This window comes from Rhamphochromis longiceps, linkage group LG8 (genome assembly GCF_057381845.1).
Source record: "Rhamphochromis longiceps isolate RC_006_pf linkage group LG8, R_longiceps_female_GT1.1, whole genome shotgun sequence".
In the NCBI taxonomy this organism is placed as follows: Eukaryota; Metazoa; Chordata; class Actinopteri; order Cichliformes; family Cichlidae; genus Rhamphochromis; species Rhamphochromis longiceps.
The window spans coordinates 22,113,450-22,119,449 of record NC_140564.1 but is presented as its reverse complement, the minus strand read 5'-3'; positions in this window follow the sequence as shown (position 1 = coordinate 22,119,449).

Genomic DNA, 6,000 nt, shown 5'->3' with positions numbered 1-6,000 from the left:
GCATATGAATTATGTAAATGATACACAACCTTAACATACCTTTGTAGTCCTAGCGTCTATTTCCTTTTTGGGTTTTGTTTTTCTGTATCAAGAAACTGTTGAAAGGCTGGTGTATTTATCCAACAGTTTTAATTTGTATGAACACAGCTAGCCTGTATTTGTAAAGGATATTTTTTTGGTTTTGATTACAATAATTTGATGGTAAGTGAAAATGAAATTAAAGAAATGTTTTTACCATCTGTATTTAAGACTTCTTTATTATTGCTGGATTATTGCTCTGAAAAACAGGGAAATTAAAAAAAAAAAAACGTGTACTCAGGTACACATTTAAAGCATATAATAGATATTAATACACTGATTTGCTGAAATGGACATTCATTTTTAAATATTTCGCATTTAATGATTTCAAAATATTTCACAGAATTGCCTTTTTCACATTATAAAATACTTAATTGGCCTTTAGACTTGATCTTAAAGGTTAATATTATTTACCTTTTTTGGTAATAACAATTCTTTTTAAAAAAAAATCAATGTCAAGTGAGTCAAAATGTGAACTCAAAAGTAAGAAAAATGACAATAGAACACACAGTAAGATGAGGGTAGATTATGACACAGACAAATGAAAACACAGGGCTTAAATACACAGAAGGAGAGACAGACAGAATGGGAGACAGGAGGGAAACACAGCTGGGGCAAATCAAGGCTGACAAGTCAAAGGAAGCAAAATCAGACACGTTAACATGAGATACGGACTTTCAAAGTAAAACAGGAAACACAGACTAAACTTACAGACGGACTCACAAGCAGACACTGCAACAGAGGGAACAGAGACTGGGAGCATGGCAGACACAGAACAGAGGGAGTATGGAAACCCAAACTTAAGAACTACAAAATCATAAACCAAGAAGGACCGGGGAAAATACAAAACAGAAACCAAAACAGAAAAACAGAAACCAAAACCTTCACAGTAATAAACCAAGACGAGAACACAAATAAAGGTACAAAACTGAAAACACTGGGTCAACGACCCAGGTACCCTAACAATCAAAGGGAATTGTTGCTGCAGTTGCAGTCATCTGACTTTACATCTTGCAGCAAAATAAATAAATAAAAAATACATAAATCTGTATTAATCATTTATTTTTGTATGCAAGTGCCTATAAGGAGCTTTATAAGGAATTTCAGTAAAATATTTATTTTAGAAGTTGGGATTTTAATAATAATTAGCAACAGTAAAAACAAAAAAGGTAACATAGGTAGTACAAAAAGGGTAGTATAAAAATACATACAAAATGATACTAAATTTCTATTTATTCTTTATTTACCCTTTTAACTCCTGTTTTAATTTATATTCCCATTTTTATTACATTTTTACATTTACACATTTCTTCATTTATTTATCTATATTTGTAATTCTTCTCAACAGACTGTAAAATTTTCCTCAAACTAAAATATTTGTTTTCCTTTCTCACATAGTTATGTTTTATTATACATGCGAGTCTTGCTAAAGAACAGAGCTGATTAATCTATTTAAATGAATATTTATTTATATTTATTTTATTTATTCATTTGGGTTCTTTAGGACTATTTCTGTGTGTGATGGAAATAATATATGGACATAGGAAAATGTGCATTTCAGGGTGCATACAGTAGATGTCACTGATGCATAAGAAACAAAGCAGGACTTAGTCAAATAGTTACATATTCTTTCTGTTGAATTGAATTTCTCAACAAAAGGACGCCTTTGTTTTTTTACTCCAAAAGATATTCCCTCACACAGGATTTAGATGGGTCCAAACTGTCCCACAGATGTCACCGCACATAGCACATGTTCAAACTTCATTCAGGGAGCCATCGTTCCCATCATTTGTTCCCACCATTTGTTATCATTAAAAGACACCGATCCCCTCAGCACAGTAATGTTTCCTTACAGGGTAATGATGGTCCCTCAGAATAACTTAATAATAAGAATAACCTAAAATTATTCCTGCCTTTATGTGGACCGTGGCAAAAAGTTAAATCCCCTCACTTTAGAGTTAGTGGCTTAGATGTTTGGGTTTTATCTTCATACAGATTACAACACTGTTATAAGTACATTTGAGATGTCTGTGATGTAATGTTGTTACAATTTCCTTTTGTATGGCAGCAGGATGCTCTCAGACACTAGTTTTTGATAGTTGTAGAGCCATATCATAGTGCTGACTTGTTGTTATTTATTTGGTCCTATAATAACTCACTGAAGTTTGTCTATTTGAGACACATGAACAAACTGCTGATCAGTGTGGTGCTTCAAACAAATGATACACAACAAGCTAAAGTCACAAGACTGAGCCTCGACTTCCTGCAGATGGCAGCAAAGGATCCCGTTAGGTGGAAACATAAACGTCACTGACATCATATTTCATGATAACATTTTGTAGGCAAAAAATTGTTGTGTAATTTTATGATATGTTTTGTTGACCAGAGAACAAACCTCTAAACGTGTTTTTCAAACTGGAGTCTCAAACCTGCTCTTTCAACAGGTTTCCCTCAGGCAGGTTGAAACTAAAGTGAAACTATGTATGATTTATGATTTATGGTTCGACAGCTTCTCTGGATCTATTATGCGGGCCTAAAATTCACCTTCAATTCTTTTTTGCTGTTAACAATTGACCTTTTCAGTGTGTGTGTGTGTGTGTGTGTGTGTATCTATCTGCTCCAGATATCTGCCTTTCTGTGTCATTTCCATAACAAGCACAACAGCCTCTCTCTGACAAACAGGAAAGAGGGAAAGCGTACTTCACCAGGCATTCTGTGAATTTATGACCCCGACTTTCCACAGAAACACATGAGGAAATCCATAAATAGTTAAATACAAAGTAAAAACAGTAGATTACTGTAATTCAGCAACAAATTTTGTAAGTGATAATGCACAGAGAATCGCACATATCCGTGTGTTTCTTTGTGTTTAACTTCTGATCTCTTCTGTTCTTTGTAGATTTAGTTGATGTGTTAAATTTCATCACCCAACTTCAATAAGAGTGTTGTTTTAATTGTTTTAATAAAAAACAGATATTTCCCCTTTTTATTTTCTGAAGAGAGAAAAATGAAATGGTGCTGGCATCACACGACTGCACAATAATCCTGAAGTCAAAAAATGACTATTGCCTGCTTGAGATTATCATGTGACGTTATCATGTGACATTAAAGCTTTTGTTATGGTAAAATTGAATCATAATAGTCATTAATTCATCCTTACTGCCATCAGTTCAGGGATCAGTCTGGTAACTACAATAACTTTTCTTTTGGCCAGTCAACCACCATAGCTCATGTTTCTCAGAGGCAACACAATCGGATGATTGTGTGACAGCCAGTGTATTCTCTTCACACAAACCATTGTAGTGACGCTTAACTGGCAGGAAAATATTGAAAGACAACAATAGACCCACATTTTGCCCTTGGATGAAAGTGGCTACTGTGAAAAGAAACAAAGCTGGCGATTCATAAGTGGTTAATGATCTGGAGTGTTCCCAGCTGTAGTATGCATTTGTGTGCGTGCACGTGGGGTTGCACTTGTGTAGACTGGTTAAATGTGGCGTCAATGAAGCCCACCAGCAGTCCAGGCATCTCCCACACTGATTTATCCACATTCAATGAGTCAGGATGATGGAGACAGTCAATCCATCAGCTAATCACATGGCAGCAACTCTGTGCATTTATGCATGTAGATAGCACAACCAGCTGAAAGGTGATTTAACAGAGTACTGACAGAGATTAAAAGACAGAAAGCTTTTCTCTCATATTGGCTTCCTGTTAAATTCAGAATTTAATTTAAAATCCTGTTCCTCACATACAAGGTCTTGAATAGTCAGATGCTATCTTATCTTAATGACATGATAGTACGGTATCACCCCATTAGAGCTCTTCACTTTCAGACTGCAGGCTTACTTGTGGTTCCGAGAGTGTTTAAAAGTACAATGGGAGGCAGAGCCTTCAGCTTTCAGGCCATCTTTTGTGGAATCAGCTTCTAGTTTGGATTCAGCAGACAGACACTCTTTAAGATTAGGCTTGCATATAGTTATGGTTGGATCAGGTGACCCTGTCCTTCCTTAGTTATGCTGCGATAGGTGTAGGCTGCTGCATTCCCATGATGCATTGAGTGTTTCTTCTTCAGTCACCTTTTTTACTCACTATGTCTGTATACACTTCTCTGCATTAAATTATTAGTTATTATTCATCTCTGGCTCTCTTCCACAGCATGCCTTTGTCCTATTTTCATCTGCTCACCCCCAACTGGTCGCAGCAGATGGCTGCCCCTCCCTGAGCCTGGTTCTGCTGGAGGTTTCTTCCTGTTAAAAGGGAGTTTTTTCTTCCCACTGTCACCAAAGCACTTGCTCCTGGGGGTCATAGGGGTTTTCTTTGTTTTTCTCCATTTTCTTTGTCTTATCATAGGGTCTTTACCTTACAATATAAAGTGCCTTGAGGCAACTGTTGTTGGGATTTGGCATTATATAAATAAAACTGGATTTTAAAAAGTTGAATTTAATTTAATGTCAGAGGACTATGGCCAGACTGCTTTGACCTGATAGAAAGGCAACAGTAACTCAAATTACAAGTCATTACAAAAGAAGGTTTGCAGAAGGCCAGATGGCCTACAGCAGCAGAAAACTATAGGCATCCACTCCTGTGGGCTAAGAACAGGACAATGAGGATAAGATGCAAATTTTCTCACCACAGTTGGTCTGACGTGATGATTCTTGAGGTAAACATCATGGAAGCATGGATCCATCCTGTCTTGTATCAACAGTTTAGGCTGCTGGTAGTGGTGTAATGGTGTTGGGGATATTTTTCTGGTATGCTTTGGATCCATTAGCACCAAATGAGCATTGTTTAAACAACACAGTCCACCTGAGTATTGTTGATGATGATGTCCATTCCTGTATGATCAAACTGGTTTCTTGAATAAGACAAGAAACAAAATATGGCAAGAAGAAAGTGAGTTCAGCGTACTCACCAGATCTCAGGCCAAAAGAGCACATTTGGGATGTGGTGTATGGGAGATTCACATCATGGATGTGCAGCCGACACACATACAGCAACCGTGTGATGCTATCACATCAATATGAACCAAAATCTCTGAAGAATTTTCCAAAACATTTTGTTGAATCTTTGCCATGAAAAATGAAAGCAATGCTGATCACAAAAGGGGTTCCAACACAGTGATAGTGCTTTTTAATAAACCAGCATAAACAAAAACTGTAAGCATTTCTGTTTATGCTGGTTTAAGTCCATTTCAATGTAGGCGACAGTGTGTCCGGTCCTGTATCTTTTCCTTTTCCGTGTCCTCTGCTCAAAGCTAAAGCATCCAACTGACTGTTTCCTCCCATTGTTCTGCATATACAAGATCACATATGAGGAAGCTGTTATTACTGCAGAGGCAGCAAAAACTGATTTCACACCACAACACCATGGCTGCGAAAAGATCTACCCAACATATAATTGCTCATGCGGCCACTATGATTTTCTGTCTCTAAAAAAAGATTTCAGCGTCCTAATGACTCCAAATGAAAGAGCTGCAGTTTGAGAAGACAGCCACATAAGAGGATACTAGTGACACCTTCCTGCTGGGTGTCAGAAAGCTGTATTAAACTAAATTCTTCTTCTTTACATTTACTTCTAGTCCCAAAACACTTACCACATTAAAGAAAAAAATCTCAACAGTCAGGATTAATTTCAGTCAAATGACTTGTGCGGTCACCAAATAAAGAAAGACGGAAACTCACAAGTTCCAAACTTGGGGATGATGTTACTTCCTAAAACTGCTGTGAACACTTTTTTTTTTTTGGTTTGGGTCAACGTCACAGTACAAACGAGTGCTGACCTGTGGTGAAATGAGACTGAAGAACCGAGAAAGCATTGGTATATATTTATTCCCTGCTTGTAAACGGGTTTGTTCTGTCTCTCAAAGGGCTTCTACAAGCAACATGTGACTGTATTATTAAAGCTGATTAAAATGACTAG